This window comes from Balaenoptera musculus, chromosome 17, assembly GCF_009873245.2.
Source record: "Balaenoptera musculus isolate JJ_BM4_2016_0621 chromosome 17, mBalMus1.pri.v3, whole genome shotgun sequence".
Taxonomy (NCBI): domain Eukaryota; kingdom Metazoa; phylum Chordata; class Mammalia; order Artiodactyla; family Balaenopteridae; genus Balaenoptera; species Balaenoptera musculus.
Window position 1 is genome coordinate 6,985,834 of NC_045801.1, and position 25,065 is coordinate 7,010,898.

At 44.2% G+C, this 25,065-nt stretch overlaps 1 long non-coding RNA gene across 1 annotated transcript in view; it reads left to right on the top strand.

Moving 5' to 3' along the window:
- The window catches only part of LOC118883600, a 60,670-nt gene that overhangs the window by 15,239 nt on the left and 20,366 nt on the right, over nt 1-25,065 (top strand). Inside the window, exons 2-3 of the long non-coding RNA XR_005017052.1 lie at nt 6,877-6,977; nt 8,487-8,611. This is a non-coding gene — a long non-coding RNA (uncharacterized LOC118883600). The remainder of the gene's footprint in view (nt 1-6,876; nt 6,978-8,486; nt 8,612-25,065) is intronic.

Below are 25,065 nucleotides of genomic sequence, written 5' to 3' on the forward strand. Positions count from 1 at the left end.
ATCAGCCCGTCCTACCCTTCTCCTATCTGGCCTCCACTACAATAGTTGCAGCTGTTTTTGCAAACGACCTTCCATGTAGATCAATGAAAGAGAAAGGAAATCCCAGAAGGAAAGTCACTTAGATATTGCAACTTTTAAAATAAATTGGAATTACAAATCAGTGGACAAGAAAGGGCTGTTCAATTAATAATACTGAGCAATTGATTAACATATGGAAGGCAATAAAATTAGATTTCGACCTCACATCATTAATTCCTTCCTTACACAAAAGCAAATTTAACATGAATTAAAGCAAAATGTAAAACTTGTAAAAAATAATAGGAAAATATTATGATATATGGGTTAGCAGGATTTCTTTAATAAGACCAAAACCCCCCAAAACCCCACCATTGCTTATTATAGAAAATATCAATGAATATAGTCATATTCGTGTTTGTAACAAAATGTCGCATACAGCATATTACCATTTATGTAAATTGCAAAACCACACAAGGCAATGTATATGGAAACTTGCACAATGTTTGAAGCAGGCACAGGAAAGTTCATCCCCACAGCAGGTTGATGACAGTATGTGCCCTTGGGGAGGGGCAGCGATCAGAAGCCGTAAGAAGAGAACTTCAGCTCTACTTTTGATGCCTTCACATTTTTTAAAAAGCTTTAAGGCAAATAGGACAAAATATTAACCTCTGTTCATTCTCAGTGGTGGGTCCATGGTTACTTGTCATAACAATACTATCTATAATTTTTTCCATATTTGAAAATTTCTATGATAAAAAATAATACAGTAAAATGCCTGTCTCTCCATTGTATCCTAACTCCCCATGACAACCTGGATGAAGTCCAAACAACATAACAAGGGCCAGAAAAAAGATCCTCTGAAGAAGATCCCCTATCTCCTCACTGCCTTATACTCAATCCTCAGGCCATGGGGAGCTATTTGTTGCTATACCACACATGCACAGACGTGTTCACACACATGTACACAGACCTATGTGTATGGACACACATACGCGCCCACTCAGTCACATAGCCCTACTTCTTGACTCCAAGCCTTTGCCATACTGTCCCTTCCATGTGGACTCTTCTTCCATCTCTGTCGGTTAATTCCTAATCATCCTTAAAGAACCTCACCTGGGGCCATCTTGTCTTGAAGCCTCCCTTGATCCCTTGAAGCCAGTTTCTCGCTGCTCCCACAATGTGTGCCTGTCTCTGTCACTGTAGCCATGTTTCTGTACTCTCTCTATGTTGCCTGTCACCCAGTAGATTGCCAGACCTTGAGTACAGTGAATGATCTTATTTGCCTTAATGTTTTTAGTACCTAGAATAGCGCTGGGCATTTAATGGGCATCCACTAGGTGTCTCTTGATTGAAGAGTGGACCCACTGCATGTGGACAGCCAGGAAAAGTTGACTAAGTGTGTAAATACCCCAAGATGTTTATTTTTCCTGGAGTATATAACTGGAGGTCTTACTCTGATACTAGCATTTGGGCAACTCTTTAGTGTGGGTCACGGATACTGTATCAGATATGGGGAGAGACAATACTGTATTCTAACCCCCTTTCTTCTCATCACTAAATATAGGACTTTGACCAAGTCACAGTTTAGCTTCTTGGACCTCAGAAAACTGGGGATACTAGTACCATCCTGGGGAGTTATTGTAAGGGTTCTATGAGATATAATATGTGTAAGCTTGTTGCATCTTGTAAATATGTTATAAATCATTCAACATTAGAAACATTAGAAAAATCGATTATCAGCATGGCTGATGTTTAATACAGGCTGATGAATGGAGAGAAAGTCTAAAGATGAGGGAAGGTCTGGGAAGAACAGATTAAAGAGATGGATTTTGAGTAATTGTGTGAGAAGAAAGATGTTCATAGTGGAGAAAAAACCCGAAGGATTTCCAGACCCAGAAAAGGGCATTTATGTAAGTCGGCTTGGTAGGAGCCAAGGGCTTTACACAGATTTAATTGTCTGTTCTCCAGTTCTGAGCACATTTGTAAGCAGCTTTGTCCCTGGGAGGGGACAGGAGCCAAAGAATGGCTGTGAAGGCTATGCTAGACTCTAGGGGTGGTGGGAAACCACCTGCTGAGGCCAGAGTGAGAAAAGTGTGGGGTTACGCACAGGCAGTGGTCTGTACTGCAGTGAGAGCCAGCTTTGACATGGAGCAGAGGAGCTTTCCAAACCTCAGTTCTTTCTTCATAAAATGGAAATAAACCGCGTCGTGTAGCCACTGTGAGGATTAGAGACATGTTTAAGGAGCCAAGCACAGCGTCTGGCCCTGGTGGAAGTTTAATAATTGGTACCTGTTTGAAATATTACTGCTATTGCCATGGTACATTTGGACAGCAGGTTGAAACAGCACGGTTTCAATGTTTCTGAGTCCCATCTACTTCAAAAATTTTCAACCCTAAATGTAGCCTGTCCCAGCGCTTGAACTCTTAGGAGGTGAAGCACTTTATAACCATTAGTGGGCCTCAGAATTCTTAGAGGGTTTTTTTAAAAGTACAGCTGATAGAGCCCGTCCAGCCCTACTAAACTAGAGTCTCTGGAGTGGAACTTTTTCTAACCTTGTAACAAAGGTAATTGCAGTACACAGCCAGGGCTGAGACCCAGTGCAGGGAACCAGTGGACTGAAGCACTGCATTTCCAGGCTCCCCTGTTGGAAGGTGAATGTCACCTGGGATAGGTAAAAATTAAGGCATAGCCAGCCTTTCACACCTGGAGTACAGTCATTGGTAGGATAATTTGTTGTCAGTCAAGTAAACCAAGAGGAGATTCCTGAGATGTGTTAGAGGGAATATGGAAGCTGACACATCCTCATCTATAAAATGAGGTCACATTTCACAGAGTTGTTGATAGATTGAGTTACATGAGATGCACTTGCTCAATATATCCATTCTCCTTTCAGAGGATGGGTGAGGTAGGAGGGCCAGGAAGAGAGTGCAGGCAGGACACCCTCCTGGATGGTGGGTGGGCCTGGCCTGTCTTCTGTAGGTGGGAGATTTGTACAGCAGGTTCATGATACAGGTGTGTTATGGAGAGGGGTGCCCTGGAGGCTATGGAGCCTGAGTGGTGGGGAGAAAGGCAGAAAACAGGCATAGAAATATGAGGCAGCCTTATATCAAAGACAGAATCTGCCCTTCAACTGCTCCCATAGCCTTCATGATAAAACCAAGCCTCTTGGCTTGATGACTATCTTAGTTTCCTAGGTCCTCCGTAACAAAATTCACAAAAGGGTGGCTTAATACAACAAAAGCTATTCTCTCATAGTTCTGAAGTCCGGAAAGTTCAAACTCAAGGGCCGTGCTCCCCAATAAGGTCACGTTCTGAGGTTCTGGGTGGACATGACTTTTTGGGCAACCCTATTCAACCCAGTACAGTGATGGTGATCATGAAGACCCTTGTGATTTTCTCCTCTGTTCTCTCTCTGTACTGAGCTATCAATCTCTGGCTGGTTTTTCACAATGTATAATAACCGATTGTTTACAAGTCTATGTCTCCTGCCAAATGGTGAGATCTTGAGAACAGAGCCCAATTTTTTTTTTTTTTTAAACTTTTTTTTTTTTAATTTTTATTTATTTATTTATTTTTAATTTATGGCTGTGTTGGGTCTTCGTTTCTGTGCGAGGGCTTTCTCTAGTTGCGGCAAGGGGGGGCCACTCTTCATCGCGGTGCGCGGGCCTCTCACTGTCGCGGCCTCTCTTGTTGTGGAGCACAGGCTCCAGACGCGCAGGCTCAGTAGTTGTGGCTCACGGGCCCAGTTGCTCCGCGGCATGTGGGATCCTCCCAGACCAGGGCTCGAACCCGTGTCCCCTGCATTGGCAGGCAGACTCTCCACCACTGCGCCACCAGGGAAGCCCCCAATTTTTAATTTTTGTTTATTTATTGATTGATTGATGGCCACACCACGTGGCATGCACGATCTTAGCTCCCTGACCAGGGATCGAACCCGCGCCCCTTGCAGTGGAAGCGTGGAGCCCTAACCACTGGACCATCAGGGAATTCCCCTGCTTTTGTTTTTTTTACACCTTTCTCTATCAAGGATGTAGCACACGGCCATGTTTATGACTGACCTTCAGTAAACGTGTGTGAAATGTCATTGATTTACAGTCATATTTTTTGTGAGACTGGCCTTTGGGATCTCTGCCCTTGAGGATATTAGAATCCAGGAGAATGTCTGAAGGCTTCTGGAGGGAAACAAATCAGGCCAGAGCTTAAAAACTTATCTACCACCCTGCTCTTTTGCCTTTGGGGTTGGAAATCGCTAACTGGGTTCTGGTCTGTTACTCACACGTTATGTGACCCAGGGCCTGTCATTTCCCCATTCTGACCTCAGTTTCCCACTATGAATGAGAGATTTGAACCACAGGCCCCAAATCCTCTCTTCTTCTAAGCTCCCTTGTCTCTAAGATCACATGGGTCACACTCAGTCAGAACTGAGGTTATTAAGAGAGAAACATCAAAGAGCCAGTTACGGCAGTTGCCCTGAATGCATCAGCTTCCAATTCACCATGACAAGCCTTTCCCTATTCAACAGAGGTGTCTGCCACTCAGGTGAGAAATCGCTCCCATTGCCTGGCAGTCCGTGAGTGGTGCTGAAATTCCTCTGGTGAAGATTGCCAAGGTGCCCGAGATTGATGATAAACACGGTCTTTTCACTCCAACCCTCCATTTAGATCCGCTTCCTTTTGGAATCTCAATTGGTTACAGCAGGCTTTTGGGTACCTTGTTGAGGAGGTGTCTGGCAAACCATGAAAGGGCAGGGGCTCCCCAGAGAGGATATTTTCCCGCATATTAGAACCTTTCAAAATAGCAGGAGGAGTGAAGGCTTGCAAATGGTCGGCCACCCAGCTCCTCACCCTCTGAGAAGAGGTAGGGAACGGAATTCTCACCTTCAGGCACCACAAGATTTTCAGTTTTGAGAATGACAACTCCTTTCTGAAAGACGTTGGGACTCAGATGTTCTCCAGGAAGACTTCCCTGGCCACGCCCACCCCCAAGGCCGGGCTCCCCTCTTTCTGTCTTCCCATTATTTCTGGGCTTGCTTTCAGGCTGAGCTTGACACACTGGGTTAGAATGTCTGTTTCCCTCACAACTCAGACCCCCTTCTGTGCTGTGCTGCACAGACTCTGTTTGCCCTTCCACTCTACATGCATCTTGGTTTGGATTTTCCTGCAAAGAGATCTTGGAACAGGTCTAGGAGGAAGGCAGTTCATCTGGAGGATGATTGCAGGAAACATTTGTGAGGAATGGGAAAAGTGAGAAAGTAAAAGGAGAAAGGTCAACAGCAGGGTGTGTTTATAGCTGGAGCCCTATCCCGCAGAGGACCCTCTGAAGAACCTCATGGATTGAACTTGAGAATTGACCCACTGAGGGCTGACGGCAAAGCTGCAGCATTTATCTGTGGATTCTCCTTCCCATTGGCTGGGAGTTTCCTATGGGAGGCATTAAATGCCTTGCACTTTGGGGCTGCCCAGTGACAGGCAGGCTGGGTGGCTCATGTGAGGTCAGAAAAAGCCCTCAAGCAGAGAAGCAGAGGTAGGACACACAGGACAGCAGAGGGCACTAGCGAGAGAGGTCAGGGTAGCCCCAAGGGGGGTTCTCTCCATCCAGAACCCTGGTGCCATTTGTCCACATGACCAGGTTTTGCCCCCCACCCCTGCACCTTCATCCTGGTGTCGAGGGCACAGCCAGGGACTTTGTTGGTATCATTGTATTGAGCTGAAAGAAGAGTTTTCACTGGACACAGGACTCTTGCCAAAGGAGGGGTTAGTGGTGGGGTTCTGGGACACCTTAAAAGAGGTTCCAGAGTCGATCCAAAAGGGTGTCTTAAAACAACCACAGCTGTAGTAAGTCCCCAGCCAGGCAAGAAAAAAAAACCAAAAAAAAAACTGGTCTCTGGCATGTGTTGGGAAGGTCATGAGGTGAAGAAATTGATCATTCAGGGATACTGGGGGACATCTGTGTACAAGGTGTGGGGAGAAGGTCATGGAACTAACATCCTGACTAGCCATTGTGTCCCTGGAGGTACCATGCTAGGAACTGGACACAGGTCACCTCTAGTCTCACAAGGAACCCTCTCTGCAGATCATAGTACACTCATTACATGGACGAGTTAATGCAGCTTGACCCAGGGACTGAGTAACTTGCTCAGGTTCACAGCCAGGAACTGGCAGAGCTGGAACTCAACCCCAGGTGGCCTTGATGACTGGCTCTCATGCTGACAATACTCAGCCATACTGGAGACCACGATTTGGAGAGATGACAGCAAGAGTCAGCAGGAAGGAACCTGACCAAACAGGGAGTGTGTTAGGCAAAAGCCAGCTTAGGAAGAAGATCAGAATCATCGAGTCTCAGGCTCAACATCACCCCCAGGGGTGGGTTGGCAGGCAGGTTGTTCTGGGAAATCACCAGATGGATGATGTGGAAATGCACCAACAAAGCACATCCCACAAGCTCTGGAGAAGAGGCCAAGGAGAAGTCACCTGAGGTCAGGCCCCCAAGGACCAGAAATCCACAGAAGTCAGGCAGGGAGTCTGAGGAGCACACGTGTTGGTGTCACGTGGACCTGGGGTTCCCGGACTGGCCCCTTAGCAGCTGATCACATATGTGGGATAGCTGCTCCACCTCTCTGAATCTCAGCATCTGTGTGGCTAAAATATAGATGCTAATTTCCATCTTACTGTCTCACCCACATTTGGCCCCTTACCCCAGCTGGACCCAGCTAAATGCTTACAAAGCACTCTGTCTATGTCACTGATCTCATTAACGTGTTTAATAATCACCACAACTCTGTAGGAATATAAACCCAGGCAGTCCCAGGCCAGAGCCATGTTCTTGACCATGATGCTTTCCTGCCTTTGTCTGTGCAGGGCCTGCCCCGACTTGTCCCAGACGGTGATCTCTGCCACTGGTCATCTTGTGTCTAAGCCCAGGATTCCTTGAAAGCAGATCCTGAGACAAAGACTGATGGGTAAGTGGCTTATATATAATGCAAGCAGGGACACAGGGCCAGAAACAGAGGGGGAAGGGAAGAGGGAGAGCCCATGCGAAGCTGTGTTCCAGCTGAGAGGAGCTGAACACAGATGCAAGATGGCCACTCAGGGCAACTGGTGCTCCAATTTTGGGACACTGTGGAAGACTGTAGAAAGCATCTCAGAAGTGGCACATGCATGAGTGCCCAGAGATTCCACCCTGGGGTCAGAGAAGTCCAGGACATAAGGAAAGAGACAGGTGGCAGGTGCCTCAGGTGAGGTGCTGCCCGGTCACACTTGTGAGAAGCTGGGGAAGCCATGGCTAGAGTAGGAGTAGGTGAGGTGAGGGTCCAAGAGACCCTCGTATCTCAATTCCGCTCCTCCGGGTCCCCAACTTGCATTTATTGTTTCCCTCTGCCAAACCTATCCTACCCTAGTTCCCACCATTGATCCTGCACTCCATTCATTTATTTAGTCATTCAACATATATGTGTTGGCCACACTCTTTGAGCCAGACACAGAGTTGCTGTTATCGGGTCTGGTCTCTGCTATGCAAGCTTTGTCCTTTCCCACCTGACTTCCCTGCTGTCACTGCTCTGAGGCCCAGCATCATGGGTTGTGCTCAGAAGGAACCCCTCATGTTCATCTCTGGCCCTGTGAATCCACCACTGACCACCCCCACCAGCTGGCTCTCTGCCTAGTTAATGGGGGATTTCTGCACCTCACCGTTTCTTTTAAAACTTAAATTATGTGCTGTAAATTAATGTTTCCCAGAGCGTGTTCCAAGTAACAGATGATCAGGTAAGAAGGGAGAGGGGAGATCTTGCTCTCCAATCAGCCTAGGAAACACTAAAAACATCCCACTGAACACTTTGGGAAATCCCAAATCTTAAGAGTTTATAGAGGGCTTCCCTGGTGGCACAGTAGTTAAGAATCTGCCTGCCAATTCAGGGGACACAGGTTCGAGCCCTGGTCTGGGAAGATCCCACATGCCACGGAGCAACTAAGCCCGTGTGCCACAACTACTGAGCCTGCGTTCTAGAACCTGTGAGCCACAACTACTGAAGCCCGTGCACCTAGAGCCCATGCTCTGCAACAAGAGAAGCCACGGCAATGAGAAACCCATGCACTGCAATAAAGAGTAGCCCCCTCTCACCGCAACTAGAGAAAGCCCACATGCAGCAACGAAGACCCAATGCAGCCAAAAATAAAAATAAATAAATTTAAAAAAAAAAAAAGGAAAAAAGTGTTCATAGAGAGGGCTTAACGGGGTTCAGTCACATACACCATCCAGATGATGTCAACCACACATGCTCTCCCAAGGCAGCTCATGTTCTCTTTGGAACAGCTTCCAGTGTGGGAACAGGGGACAGAGGATACATTCCAAGGACAGAGGATGGGTGAGGAGCCTCCAATTGCCCTGTCCCAGCTTGCAGGGCATATGGTGGTCATGTTCTCTCCATGACCTCCCCCAACATCTGATTTGACTTCTCTGCTCTTCTCCTCAGTCTCAAGGATGGACACACAGCCAGTCAAACAAACCTCAACTTCCAACATGACACGATCCAGAAATCAACATCTGCAGCTGAGATTCGGGGGTCATTTGTCACTCGGCAAAGCTGTCTAATACAGTGTGAGTACTTCATCTCTTAACAGGGAAAAGTGATGATTATGATATTGAACCAAATATCAAGAGGTATTTCCTTGGGGGTCTCTTGGGATTAGCTGGCCTTTTGAGAAAACTATTGCCTAAATTGGGATCCTAAACAATCAAACTTTTACTCCAGTGAGAGAAATAACATTTAGTGACCACTTACTCTGTAGAAGCTTTGCATGCATTATCCTATCTTACCTTCTCAACAAAACTATGCAGGAAGTATTTCTAGTCTCATTTACAGAAGAAGAAACTGAACTAAGAGTTTAACTGACTTTTTCAAGGTCACACAAAGGATGACCAGGATTTGAAATAGGCCTGGAATTCAGACAAAATCTGTATTCTTTCCCTCACCTCATGCTAAAGTAGCACTCATCAGCTACTGGGGATGCTAACAAAGGCTTCCTTTGAGGGGCCTGTAATGAGCTACATTCAGCACAAAAGGCATTTCCCTCCTGACACCATTAAAATATTTATCACAAAACAACTTAGTAAAAGAGATTCCCGCATCCCCCCAAATTATTGAAAATATTTCTCCCAACCAAAATGAAAAAACTCTTTTGGGATTTTTAAATTTTTTAAATTTTTAAAATTTTTTATAATTGAGTCTTTGAGTACTTCCCCAGTGATGTAATGTTGAAACAAGGGATCTTTGAATTCTAGCAGACAGAAAATAAGGAAGTATCTCTGAGACTCTCAATGATCCTTGGAAACATCCACTCATGGAGAACAATTTCTGCTAACTGATGCCAGCCATGATTCTAGTCTTCTAAAAGATGCCCTGCTGACCATCTGCTTAAAGGGGCCTCAGCCAATCAATAAAGGTTTTTGTTTTGTTTTTTTATTTTTTATTTTTTTATTTATTTTTTTGTTTTGTTTTGTTTTTTTAATATTTATTTATTTATTTGGCTGCGTCGGGTCTTAGCTGTGGCACACAGGATCTTCTTTGAGGCAAGCGGGCTCTTCTTTGCGGCGCGAAGGCTTCTCTCTAGTTGCAGCACGTGGGCTTAGTTGCCCCGTGGCATGTGGGATCTTATTTCCCCAACCAGGGATCAAACCCATGTCCCTTGCATTGGAAAGCGGATTCTTAACCCCTGGACCACCAGGGAAGTCCCAATAAGGGTTTATTGGAAGACTTTCTTGTGCCAAACACCATGCTGGGCACGGAGGGCACTTTACATACATTATCTTGTTTCTCATAAATACACCATGAACTACTGTTAATCCCATTTTACTGAGCAACCAGACATTATTATGATTTTTAGAGAGCCCGGGTTACTTGCTAAAAGCCAAGGTGGGATTCTAGCCCAAGTCAGAGTGGAGCTGTCCATGTCATCACCCTCATTCTTGCCTCCCACTTTATGGAAGCTGCTGTGGCCCCCCAAACACACGGGCTCTCTCCAGCCTATGCACTTTAGTCCATGACCTTCCCCCTCCTGGGACACGTCTCTTCCTTCTCTGATTTCAGAAATCACACAGGTCATGACCATGTTACAGGTTGTGTAACCATGGTTTCTTAGTCAGCTCAGCTACCATAACAAAATACAATAGAGTGGGTGAGTTAAGCACAGATCTGGAGGCTGTGAGATCAGGGTGCTGCCAACATGGTCAGGTTCAGGTGAGGACCCTCTTCCTGGGGTGCAGACGGCCACCTGCTCATTGTGTCCTCACGTGGCCTTCCCTCAGTGTAGAGAGACAGAGTGTGAGCTCTGCTGCCTCTTTCTCTTCTTATAAGGACACTAATGTCATTGTGAGGGCCTCCTCCTCATGACCTCACCTAACCCAATTACCTGTCTAAGGTCCCACCTCCAAATAACACCACCTTGGGGGTTAGGGCTTCAACTTATAAAGTTGGGGGAACACAAGCATTCAGTCCATAAAGCATGGGCAATTCAGGGGGCATCTCCTCTCCCCTCCTACCCCCTTACCTCACCCACTCATTCAGCAGATCCTGAGTGTCCCCTGTGTGTCAGACATTCTTCTATATGCTGCAGACGTAACAAGGGACAGGAGAGAAGCAGCCCCTACCTTCATGGAGCTTACAGCTTCCAAGCTTCTCTTCCAGGAAACCCTCCTCACTTAACCCTCTTTTCTCTGATCTTCCCTTTGCTGATTCTCCTTTGTATCCTTTGATCTCAGTAAAAACCTTTTGAGCACACACTCCTCTGCATATGTATTACTTATTTACAAATTATATGCATATTCTAATATATAACAATACACAGGTATCCCCCACTACCTGAAACCTTTCGTAAGCCAAAGTGGTGCAAAGCGAAGAAGCAATTACCTTAGGACACATCTTGCTCATGGATGCACAAAATAAATGGAGATAAAGCACAGATGCTCATAGACACAGTTCAAAGCTATGCTGGCTCCAGGCTGAGACGCTGAGTGTGGTTCCCAGGGAAGCAGCTCTCGCTTCTCTGGGTGCTCACTCCCTTTATAATGGCTGCTGCAAAGCAAACGCTGAACGCTATTTTTGATTTCTTTTGGTTATCAAAGACAGGTACTAATGTGAGTTTTCCTTAATAACAAAGTGGCATAAAGCGAACTCTCGAAAAGTAGGGGATACTTGTATACAAAACATCAATTTTAAAAAACACAGATAAAAAATTGGGGGAAGAGAAGTCCTAAGTGATTTCCTCACATAGAAATGGTGTGAATACATGGTATGAACACAACCTTCTTTGGATCCTCTGGTCCACGCAGGGACCCCGACTCCCCAACACGCGAGACCAGCACGGCTCTCTCTCACCCTTTCGGAATTGACTGTTTAAAACCTGTCTATCTCCCCACCTTGAAGACTGTCTCATTCATCCCTCTGTGTGCCCAGTCACAGAGTGGACTCTGTAGACTTTTCAGGAAATATACACACAAATGAGGCATTGATATTGTTACAATGACTATGATCACAGCTCGAAGATTTGGAGGAGAGGACAATTCTGTTCTTAGACAGGTCTTCCCATGGTTCCTTGGTTGGATCACCCAAGTTTCTAGGTCTTGAGACCCCGTATTTCTGAAACCATATTTCTGAAACCAATTTCTGAAACCAATGCGGTTCACCTGAAACCAGTGCCGACTGAAACATGTGACCTGACAAATATGAACGTTAAACGGTATTGAGGGCTTGCTGGCATCAGGCACGGTGCTAAGTATTGATACTTTAAAGCTGCTTCTGTAATCTTGCCAACAGCCTCACAAGTGTGTTTTATGCCACTCTGCAGAAAAGAGAACTTGGACTTGGACCCGTTGAGCAATTTTTCCAAGGTCACAGAGCTAAAGCTAGAGGTAGAATTGAGACCAGCCCCCAAGAACCACCTTTTTAATCACTAAACCAAGCTGATTGCCAAAGGACTATTGCATAAGCCCTGTGTCAATATATGAATGTGCATTTGTAGAAGAAAGACTTCGTCTTGATTTAGGAGTATATTTTAAGCACACCTCCATCGTGGGGATATTTTTATATCTGGGAAATAATGGGATGATGGGGTTACTGAGTGTTATAGTATGTGTTGCCTGGAGAGCACCTGAAGCCCAGGTATTGGGTTTTGTTGTTCCTTAGCCCAAGGTGACTCGACTGGTTGGAATTAGAGCAGGGCCTCAGACTGAGCCCCACTGACTGTCATACCACTATCTCCCTCATGCCAAGCTGCTCTACTCCCTTGAAAAATTGTGCAGTATTATTATTGCAAGCAAATAGCCCGAATTCTATCCTGAAATTGCTCCAGGTGTCAGGGCTCTCAGAAAGACGCTCTTGCAGCAGCTGACCTTTAGCTAGTCTCCTCCAACTGTGACCCAATCAGGCATAATGAGTTTAGAGCAGGGCTTAGAACTGTTTTCTCCTCTTTGCTTTTCTTTTCTCCCAGCCTTTATCGGTATTTCAGCAGAAGGCTGTTTTTCCTTCTGCACTTATTTATATTTAGCCTGAACATCCTGTTAATTACAGAGCAGTTAAAGGAGAATTAGGGACACTATATATAAATTTGCCATTTATGCAAATTGCAAAGAGAGAACAAAGAAAAATTAGCTTAATTAGTGTAATTGCTTAAAAAGCGGGAGGCGAGGCAAACACAGCTTTAATCAAAGAAGAGGCAAAGGAAGTCTCAAGGAAATGGTGACCCAAATCAGCACAGATTTGAGGGCTCTGACCTTTCAAGATTTCAAGACCTTGCTGAGACATTGGGATGACATGAGGCCATGGAGGGGAGAGGCAGAGAGTTCTCAGTATAAAAATGCCATGTGGTTGCTTAAGAAATGAAATAAGACCCTTGCACTTGGAAAGTTATTGATATCCTTATGAGTGTGGGCACCTGGTGGAGGGTTTGAAATATTGCAAGACTGTCCACCAGCAAAAGGATTACAACTCCTGAAGGCTCAGATAATGGTTAGCATTTTTTAGCTATAAAGTATTTTTTAATCAAGGTATATACATTGTTTTTTTAGCCATAAGGCTATTGCATACCTAATAGAATACACTATCGTGTAAACATAACTTTCAGTTGCACTAGGAATTCAAAAATTTCGTGTGACTCATTTTATTGTGATACTCACTTTATTGTGATGGTCTGGAACAAAAATTGCAATATCCCCGAGCTATACCTGTAAAAATATAGGAAGCCCAGTTAAATTTTAATTTGAGATAAACAACAAATGTCTTTTTAGTGTAAGTATGCTCCATGACATTTGGGGGGATTATTTATAATAAAAATAAGGAATTGGTTGTTCATCTGAAATTCAAACTCACTGGGTGTCCTGTGTTTTTTCCAGCACCCCCTCCGGAGGAGGTACACAGGAGAAGTTCTTAATATTTCTCCCCAGGACCACAGAAAAATCCAGGGCTTCCCTCCCCTTGAAAGCAGAAAACTGTTCCCTGGCCAGGTGCAGGTCCCTTCAGCCTAGCATCATATTACCGGAGAGGCGGAGAGGGAAAGAAGCCATGAATGGAACCATGAATGGAACAGTCGTGGGGCCAGCGGAGGGGACGGGGACTCCAGGGAACAGTGGGCTCTACACTTCTGCACCCTGATGTCCAACCCCAACTCCCCAGGTCTTCAGTAAAACCACCAGACACAGAAATGCCTGCGTACCTTAGGGGTTCTGTGTTCCGTGGAAATCAAGGAGAGGGCAAGAGCTCTATACCTGGGCAGGTACGCTCGCTCTGCTCTAAGGCTTTGCATATTTTAACTCATTGACTCCTCACGACAACCCACGTGAGGCAGATTATATTGGCCTCACTTTGTAGATGCGGAGACAGACACACAGAAGCTAAGGGACTCCTAAGAGAGTGGCTACTAAGCAGAGAGCTGGAATTTAACCCAGGCATCTGGCTCCTGATGTTTTATCACTAGGGTGGCCCTATAATTTATCATCCAGATTGGGATGTATTTGAGAGTGAAAGTGTGCACTATCAAGAATTACACTGGGAAAGCAGGTGTAAATGAAGTCTGTCCTGGGTAAAGCAGGATGTATGGTTGTCCCACCCTCATTACCTATGCCTGAGGTGGCTGCAAGTATCACAGACTTTGCAATGTCTCCTAACAGACCCCAAGCTAGACTAGCCTTTGTCTCCACTATGGGAGACCCTGGCTGTCTGAGGATGGGGTAGGGTAAAGGAGACTCACTTCTTGGATAACACCATTCAGCCCTGTCTAAAGCAACAAAAGAAGTTCAGTATCATATAATTGCTTCATGCCCACTAGTGTGTGGGTTACTATTTTATTTACCATAATGTTATTTGCCTGTGCATTTTCTATACTGATGTTGAGATCCTAGAGCAGGAATTGAATTTTTTATCTCTGTATCCTTGATGATTAGTGCAATACTTGATTCAGTAGAGTCAATCAGTAGAAGCCTGTACAGTGAATAATGAAATGACTTAAAGACCTCCAGCTTCAGAATCATCCTGTGAGCCTTCAAAATGTAGAAGGCACTTGAGAAAAAAATAGGATGTTTCCTCCCTCTCTTTCTTCCTTTCTTCCTTTTCCCCTCCCTTCTGTCTTTTCTCTTTTCCTCCAACCCTGTCCACCTTCCCTCTGGTCTTCCATTCAGTGCTGCTACCATCCAAGCAAGAGGTCTAGGTCTGTCTCTGCAAAGCTTGTGTCAGCCCTGTTAGCTTAAGGTGGTTCTGGCTTCAAGTAAACTTTCTCACATGGGCTTTTGGGTCAAACCAGGGATGAAATATGGTGTCTCTCCTGAGATGTACAAACACCTAGAAAATCTCACCAAGGTTCAGGTATGTTCATCCCATGGTTCTCTGCAAGCCATGGCTTCTAAGAGTACTCTCTGGATTCATCCATGCAACAATTATTTTTTTTTCTTGGATGAAAGGTGCTAAAGAAGATGTGCTCTAAGATTGACAGAAATAGATATAACTACCCCCAAAGAAGGGACTCCAGGATAGCAGCAAGACTGGAAACAACTGCATGAGGAGCAGATCAAGGAAGTGAGGTGTTTGGGGTGCAGAAGAGAGCGGGCATAGCCACTGACTCCAAATGCCTAAAGAGCTGGTATCTGGGAAGGTGGGCACTGGACCAAGTGTCACCAACAGGCAGAACAAAGCCCAGTGGAGAAAAGCAGCAGAGTTAGTTTTATTAAGTATGAGCCACACATTTTTTTAAAATTTATTTATTATTTATTTATTATTTATTTATGGCTGTGTTGGGTCTTCGTTTCTGTGCGAGTGCTTTCTCTAGTTGCGGCAAGCGGGGGCCCCTCTTCATCGCGATGCGCGGGCCTCTCACTGTCGTGGCCTCTCTTGTTGCGGAGCACAGGCTCCAGACGCACAGGCTCAGTACTTGTGGCTCATGGGCCTAGTTGCTCCACGGCATGTGGGATCTTCCCAGACCAGGGCTCGAACCCATGTCCCCTGCATTGGCAGGCAGATTCTCAACCACTGCACCACCAGGGAAGCCCGAGCCACACATTTTTAATGGATGTAGTAATAATCATTCTTTAATAACTGGTTCTTTACAGATTTTTCATGTGTTGAATCTGTTTTTTTTAAGATTTTTTTTTTTGATGTAGACCATTTTTAAAGTCTTTATTGAATTTGTTACAAAATTGCTTCTGTTTTATGTTTTGGTTTTTTGGCCACGAGGCATGTGGTATCTTAGCTCCCTGACCAAGGATTGAACCCTCACCCCCTGCCTTAGAAGGCAAAGTCTTAACCACTGGACTGCCAGGGAAGTCCCTCATGTGTTGAATCTTGTATTTTGAACCTAATGATTGATTTCCCCAACTGGTGGTGGTTGTCCCTGGTGGACAGATTGGATAAATCAGGGAATGTGTTGAATGCAGACAAAGTGATCAATTGTATGGCGGTTACTCTTTTATTCCCAAAGCTTCTGTTCCAATATATCCAATTGTCCTGTGTCTTAACCCATTTCCCTGAAGGACTGTAATCCCTTTTGGGTTTACCAGATGCTTAGGGTTGACTTGGGCACTGTGTGGGAGGGGAGCTCACTATAAATCAGATATGTCCCCGCCCTCCGAATTTAGCAGAAAAGTGAAGAACGTCAGAGTGAGTTTGAGGTTCTTTTGACTTCCAATTCTACCTCCCAGTTTTCACTGAGAAGCCCTGTCCTAGAGCCTCAGTGGAGAGGTAACTTAGAGGAAATCTAGTGAGTGTCCCAAATCTTTCATATCCTTTATGTCACCTGATATTCCCAAGGACATGGGTTAGGGTTAGGGGTGCCTATTTTGCCTATTTTCAGATGAGGAAATTGAGGTTCAGGGGAATCATGCCAGCTGCACAGAGGCACATCCAGGAAGCCCCAGAGCTGATTCTTCAGATCTTAAATCCTGCAATGACCCCTTTCCCTACACTGAGACTCGCGACTGTTGCAGGTGGTACCGGGTAGGGAGCAGTGAGCAGCACACCCTGCCCCACCGATTACTTGTGCTTTAGGAAAATAAGGCGAACCTCTGGGGATTAAACTATAACATCACTGAAAACCAAACGGCCATGAAAACTGAAAGCCATCATGGGAGAGAAGAGCTCTGTAAACAGCACAATATAGGAACATATAGCACATGTCCAGCCCCCAGGGGGCTCACACACTTAGGGAAGGAAGGCAGGTACACAAATTACTACAGAGCAGGAAATACTTGGAGCATTTTGGGTGATCTCCAAGCAAGAATGTGTCATGTAGGAGTCTTAAAATGAGCTTATTGAAAGCACATTGTTGAGTTCTGTGGGCTGCAACCAAAGGATAACATGTCCCACCAACTTAAACACACCAGGCACCGGCTCATGGAGCACATTTTGATAGTGCTCAAGAGTAGATGATATTTACAGAATGAAGTTTCTAAAAAGACATCTTGCTCTTCTAGTAGGATGAGACGTACCGAAGAAAAGGGAGGGGGCTGGCCTTTTTGTGGGGAGTCTATCCATTGGATAAAAGGGGATTACTACTCACTGGCAGATGTAAAAGACTACAGGACTTTTTGAATGACAAGGGATGTGATTCATATTCCAAGTTCCTTCATTAAGAACAGCAGGGTTGCCCAGAAGGGACAAGTTTACATCAGGTTTGTTTACAATTTACATGTTAAGGTGGGATAAGAAGACCGTTTCAGGTATCTATAACTGTGTAACAAATTACCACAAAAATTAGTGGGCTAATGTAACAGTTTATTTTCATCTCTCTTTGTTCTGTGGGTTGACTGGGCTCCGCTGGATGGTTCTCATGTGGAGTCCCTCAGGGGTGGCAGTCACATGGAGGCTGGGGATGCGGTCGTCTGAAGGCCTGACTGGGCTGGACGTCCAGGGTGGTTCACTGCACGGCTGCCAGCGGTGCTGGCTGTCAGCTTGGAGCTCAGTTGCAGTTCTCAACCAGAATACCTACAAGTGGCTTCTTTATGTGCCTTGGGCTTCTCACAGCTGGTGGATGGGTTTTTTTTTTTTTTTTTTTTTTGGTGGATGGGTTTTGAGAGGGAATATCCCACAAGCAAGAGTTCCTAGAGAACCAGGCAGATGCTTTCAAGGCTTCTTATGCCTTAACTTCAGAAGGCCCAACAGGTCAGTTCTATTGATGAAGGCCAACCTTCTCTGTGTGAGGAAGAGGGGTACAAACTGGGCCTACAAGGATAAAATGATACAGCCTGTGCCTTTGGGAAGCTAAGAACTAATCAGGACAGTAGACATGTGATTTCATATCTGGGATTAACTAAATTGGCTGTGCTGATAAATACTTTACCAGGCCATGGTGAGGGCACTAAAGGAAAAAGTAGTTGAGGAGGGTGGGGAATCAGACTAGGCTTCATAAAAGAGTTGTAAGCTCACACAATAGCAGGAAAGGGAAGTTACTATTTGTCCTGGACAGTGTGTGCTTGTGTGTGTGCTTATGTAGAGGGGAAAGAGATGAGGGAGAGTATTTGGCAATTCAAAAGTGAGAAAACAACATCACAAAACAAACAAAACAGTCTGATGCCTTCTGGGAGTTGGAAACTATGTAGCAGAAAATCCACAAAGGGCTGCAATTGTACAGGATGCTAATATAAATCATCTAAAAGGATTCATTGAATAAGTAAGCTTAGAAACAAAGTTAAACTTCCTGTAGTACTTCTTAGATTTTATAATATGCTATTATGTATTTTGAATTTTGGCCAATTTTGTGGGATGGTGGGCGAGCCAAGAGTGTAAAATATTTCCTGAACATTTTTTAAAGGCAAATATGCAAGTAGGACTGGCATTGTGTAGATAGTAATTTGGGAAATGTTGGTTTTGTACTAAGAAGGTAGTATGGCAGATGAAGAGGTTGCGGTAATTGGTGAAGGCTGGACTAAGAGGTTTCACCATTATCTTCAGGACAATTTACACATATTTACTGAATGCCTACTACATCCCAGGCACTCTTCGTAGCACTGGGGATCTCTCAGTGAACAAGGTAGAAAAAAAATCCCTATCCCCATGTAGCTTTCCTTCTCCCTGAAAGAGACAGATAGTCAGCAAGATAAATAGGTATAATATATAGTGTGTTAAATGGTGATAAGCACCATGGATAAAAAAATAAGACAAGGAGGGAGGGAAAAGAGAGATAAGGATTTTATATCAGCTGGTCAGGGAGCTGGTCACTGAGAAATGACACGTGACCAAAGACCCAAAGGATGGGGCCTGGTTCTGAAGATCTTCCTGAAGGCAGAGGACTCTGGTGTATTGAAGGAAGAAAAAGGGGACCAATATGACCAGGTGGAGTGATTCTGGGGGAGGGTCCTGGAAGAAGAGCTCCACCAAGATGATCAGATTGTAGAGGGCCTGCAGGGTCCCCAGGTCTTTGTCTTTTATCCCAAGTGAGATGTGAAGCGCTTAGAGGGCTTTGACCACTGGAGTGATAAGATTGACTTACTTTTAAAAGGACCTCTCTTGCTAATCTAGGAAATAGAACAAAAGGGACAAAAGTAGAGACAGGGGACTCATGAGAAGGGTTTTACATTAATCTGGGTGAAATATGTTGCTGACTTGTACCAGAGAGGGAGCAGAAGGGTTCTTGAGAATTGATTGGATCTGGATATACTTTGAAGGTAGAGCCAACAAGATTTGCTGGTAGATAGGGTGTGGAATATGAGAATAATCAAGAGGAATCAAGGTGATTTCAAGGTTTTTGGCTGAGCATCTAGAAGGATGGAATTCCTGTACATGGGCGGGGGAGACTTTCAGGAGGAGCAAGTTTGAGGAGGAAGGTTAGAAGTTAGATGTTACAGGAGTTGGGTTCAGGAAACCTGTAGACATTAAAGCAAGGACATTGTGTGATTGGATTAACACTTGAGGAAAAACAAGCTAAACCTCTCTGGAGCCTTAGGGAGGATGAATTGGAGAGGAAGTACAAATAGCAAGAGGTGCTCGGGAGGGAGGGGAGGCATTTCAGGTGCTAAAACCAAAATCCAGAAACCTGATGATAAGAAACTGATTAAGAGCAGCAGGTTGAGAAGTAGGTTTAGATTCACAGAGGCAGCAACGAGGAAGGCAAGGAGGTAAAATCAGTAAGTTTTCACAAGTGGCCTAAAGTAGGGGAGAGGAGGTAAAAAGCAGAGATGCTTACGGTCCAGGATACCGTGCGGATGGTGACCCTTTTTCTAAGATCAGGAAAATAGAAGATGGAGCAGTTTGGTGGAAGAAGATATTGATTCTGTGAGGAACCTGAACTTGAACTGCCCTAGTAAACTCTATATGCAGATGTCCAGGGGCCAGTTGATGTGTTGATTTATGGCTCACTACATGTCTCCTTTTCCCCAGCACCTCTGCAGTTTGCAGGGCCCTATGACTAGTTCCTGCTAACTGAGTAGGGGCAGAAGTCATCTGTGTCACTTCCAGATGGGAGGATTTAAGAGCCATTGTACAACCATCCCCCTCACTATCCCCCGCCACAGAGACTAGAGGTCATGCGTTCAGAGTTCATAACAGAGCATCCACCAGCCTGGGTCCCTGAGTGACTCTATGGAGCTCTGTCTACCAGCTTCTGCTGGACATGAATCATGAGACAGAACTGCATGTTTGATACATAAAGCCCCTGAGTTGAGGGTAAATTCGTTACTGCAGCATGACCTATGCTCTCCTTATTAATATGGTTGGATATATATGTATGAAACTCAGGAGAAAGTGTTGGAATTTTACCAGTATAAATATGACAGTTAAGTCTGGGAAATGAGTGAGATGGCTTCGTGAGAGACTGCAAAGTGAGGGCAAATGGAAGGACTCTGAAAGACAGCAATATTTAAAAAGAAGAAAGATAAAGAGGAGCCATGAAGTCTGAGAAGGAGCATTCAGACACGTGGAAGAACTAAGAGAGTCATGGGAACCAAGACAGCAAAGAATTTTAAGAAGAGGGAGAGGTCAGAAGTGTCAAACGCTTTGGGATTCATTCTGATTCAATTCATTTCCGTTTGTTTTAGTTTTTCAAACATAGATAGACTGCCTCTCACATTCCAGGGAAGTGGAATGAGGATTATGAAGAGACCAGTGGTTAGCCGATGACCTTTGACTAGAGTTCTTTCTTAGACAAGTGATGGGGAAAGGAGTAAAACTGGGACAGGTTGAGAGAAAATGGAAGGTTAGGAGGTGGAGACCACCAGATGTGATTCTTTAAGGCTCTTGATGTAAAGAGAAAGAAGAAAAGGTGATCGTGTTGAATGACAAGAGGTAGAAAAATAAGTGCTATACTCTTACATATTAGAGTATCTAATATCCCAACAATCCAGTGACGGGGAAATTGTGTCCCCGTGCAGAAAATGAGGCTCAGAGAAACAGAATACGTGGTTCTGCCATTTACTAGCATGAACTTTGGCAAGTTTTCTCACCTGTAAGTTGGAGGAGTATCACCTTTCTCCTGTTTTGTTACGAGGATTGAGTAATCTGCTGTCCTGGTGGTCCCAGGACTGAAGGTTTTTCCCAGAGCATGGGTCTTTCAGTGCTAAAACCAGAACAGTTCTAGGCAAACTAAGACCTGTTGCTCATCCGATGGTTGAAAGGATTTTAAAATGCTTAACACAGTGCCTGGCAAATAGTAAAAAGGTAGCTACTACTACTGCTGATCTTCCACGTACGTCGATTTCTTTATCTGTACATGGAAGATACTAGAACTTACATAGTGGAGTTTTGTGGAGATTAAAAAGAAGATGCATGGCATGTGCTTAACTGGCACATGGTAAGCACTCAGGAGTATTCGTTATTGTGATGATGGTGATCATGATGACAGAGATAATGATGAAGAAGAAACAGGCTGAGAAAAGTTAAACACACCACTAATTAGTAAAAGAACTGGGGAGTGAAACCAAGTTGGCCTATCTCCACGGCTCTTGATTTTCCTTTTGTGTCATGTTGTAAGCAAATTCAAGGAATGATTACACAATGATATAGAATTTGAACTAAGCCTTAAAAGATGAATTGAGTTTGACATTTAGCCATTTATTGATACCATCAACAAATATTTATCAAACACCAATCATGCACCAGACACTGTATAGGGTGAATATATATATGTATAATTAGAATTCAACAGATTATGGTAATTGGAGGGTCAGAAATCAGGAAGTCACCCTAGACAGACAGACGATGAACTTGGTTTAAATCTTCCTGCCCTTCTCCCAGGTCAATGTGAGTATTCACACATGTAAAGATACTTGAGACGTTAAGCCCACTCTACAAATCCTGACGTAAAAGTTGACATCTAATTAGAATGCCTTTTTGTTTATTAGCTTTGAACCAAGCAAGATGATTTCTCACACGATCATCAGGCCCTGTCTCCGTGGTCATGTCAGTCCCACCTTCACTGCAGCCTGGCACTACAGGTGATGTTCTAATTTCGTGCCCACAGCTAATAACACACCCAAAGAGGCTGCAGACAAATAAACACCATGTCTATTTTCAGCCTCTTGGCCATGGATTTTGGCAGATCTTCACTCTGAAATTCAAGGGTAACCTCTGAGCTTCCCTTTAAGAATGAATACTCTTCTGAAATGTTCCTTTAATAAATGTAAATAGACAACAGATCCGCTGTGTGATCCGAAGCTGATGAACAAGAGCCAAACAGTGAGCTCCCAGTTAATGAATCCTTTGATAACACATAGAGCCTCCTTTAGCAAAATCTCTCTGTCCATGGAGGCAGCTCTGAGCAGGCAGGAGAGGAGGGGTGGGAGGCTTCGTTCCCAGATCCAAGGAGGAGTTTATTTCAATGAAAATTCTTTCAAGGGTCAGTCTGCTTCAGGTAAGCCAGAGAAATAAAGGCAAACTCACAAGGGTCAACAATAAAAGGATGAGCAGGCAAACACTGGAATTTCTCAACAGAATGTGCCCCAGGAAGCTTGCAAGTGCACACCATTCCCCACGTCCCAGGGCCTGAGAATAGCCATGCATCAGGTCATCAGGCCCCTGCACTGAGGTGGACGAGCTCCGGGCCTCCCAGCAGAGCTCCAGGTGCAGTAGAACCTCTCACCCAACAGATAAAGACCTTAAGACCTGGAGTTTGAATGGCTTCCTCCAGAGGCTGGGAAGAACCCTGGGAAAGATTTGCATCCCCAGGACCTGGATCCTTCCCAAGGTGCCCAGAAGCAAAGACCCAGGACTCAGGTGTGACTCAGTGTTCTTAGATCCCCTGGGGAGCAAGCCAAAAAATCAAGATTGATTGACAAATCCTAAGAGTAAGAAGAGACCACAAGTCAGGTATCAAGTTTCATCCGCAAAATGAAACGAAAAGAGAGCGCTTGGGAAGGCAACCAGGAGGTCCTGAGTAACTACATCAATAAATCTAAGGTATTTGGGAATGTGGAGGGAAGGGGCCGTACACCGCTGGGTGGAAGCCGCAGTGCTGGGATGGAGGAATGGCAACTTCAAGGACAAAAGAGTTCCCGTGAGGCCCTCTCCTTCAAACTCATTCATTCATTCATGCATTCAGTGTCCCATTTATTGTAGTCAATCGTTTTGTTGTTTTAGACAACCATTATTCAGTCAGTCAACTAATTCAGATAAGCACAGTCAGTAAGTCAGCCAAGCCTTGAGTTCACTCTCAGTCATTCATTCTCTCATTCACTTATTCATTTACTCGGTCTTCAGTGGACAATTTAGTCAGTCAGTGTTGTCAATCGTTTACTCATCATCCATTCAACCAATTAATTCATTCACCCACGGTCAGTCTCAGGAAGTCTTTGATTCCTACTCACTCATTCACTCATCCAGTTAGTCCTTGCTTCTGTCAATCAATCAGTCATTAAGCAATTAGTTATTTTTACTCATCCATTCACTAATTTATTCAGACTTTCAAAGCCAGTCACTAATTCACTGTGTCCATGTATTTATTCATTTATTCATGGGTCCTTCAGCTCGTCAGACAGTTACTTAGTCAGGCAATCAGTTCCTTAGTCATAGTGAGCTTGTCCACCAGGCTTGGAGAGAACAGCTTCTGATCTATGCTTTTCTTCAGTTAAACTTAAATTTGTGTGATGGTCCCAAAGGCTCAGACTGTGGAGGATGGCTTTAGGTATAGACTTCCTCTCTTTGTTAAAAAATAATAATAATAAATTTCAAAGCCTGATGTCGGAAGTGTCTTTGCACAAATGGATTCATGAAGTGCAAGTCCCGTGAGGCCTGCTGCAGTGATTAAATGGGTCCAGGCTCCAGATGGCCCATGAGGAAGGCTACACAGCGGGGGCTAGGTATCCAGGGACCACCCTATAAGATGGGATCCCAGCACAGACTCTATCCCAGAACAGGAACTAAGTGGTTTGTTTTTTTTTTAATTATGTCTTTCCTTGGATTGTAAAAAAAAAGAAAAAAGAGAGCCACATATTCATTTGAAAATGAAGAAAGGTTTGAATAAGAAAATAAAATTCAGCCAAAATGCCACCACCCAGAGTTATTAGTTGTTAACATGTTAGTGTATACACTTATGTAATTGTTAGTATACATTTTTACAAAAAAATAAAATAATTATGTATAGTTTTTATTAACCGATTACAGGCAGACCTCAGTGATATTGAAGGTTTGGTTCCAGACTACCAAAATAAGGTGAATATCACAATAAAGTGCATCACACAGATTTTTTGCTTTCCCAGTGCATATAAAAGTTATGTTTACACTATACTGTAGTCTATTAAGTGTACAATAGCATTATATCTAAAAAATGTACATACCTTAATTTAAAAATATTTTATGTTAAAGAATGTTAACCATCATCTGAGCCTTCAGCAAGTCATAATTTTTTTGCAATAGTAACATCAAAATCACTGATCACAGATCACCATGACAAATATAATAATAATGAAAAAGTTTGAAATATTGTGAGGATTACCCAGATGTGACACAGAGACATGAAGTGAGCCAATACTATTGAAAAAATGGTGACGATAGACTTGCTTGACAGAGGGTTGACACAAACCTTCAATTTGTAAAAAAAATGCAATATCTGCAAAGTGCAAGAAAATAAGGTGTGCCTGTATTATTCTAAAAGCAATGTATGATTCATATAGAAATTTTTGTCTTTAAGAGTGTTTGGTCTATTGGGATAGCAGTTAAACTTTGTGATCACAATTAAAATGACTCATTTAGGAATTGATTTAGACATGCTGTTTTAAGTTGAATTTTTACTAGATTTATGTATAATGCTTGAGCATTTCTGATTATCATAAGAATCACCATGGGACTTCCCTGGTAGCTCAGTGGTTAAGAATCCGCCTGCCAATGCAGGGGGCACAGGTTTGAGCCCTGGTCCGGGAAGATCCCACATGCCGCAGAGCAACGAAGCCCGTTCGCCACAACTACTGACCCTGTGCTCTAGAGCCCACGAGCCACAACTACTGAGCCCACGTGCCGCAACTACTTAAACCCACACGCTCTAGAGCCTGTGCTCTGGAATAAAAAGTAGCCACCCCTCGCCGCAACTAGAGAAAGCCCGCGCGTAGCAACAAAGACCCAATGCAGCCAAAAATAAATAAATAAATTTAAA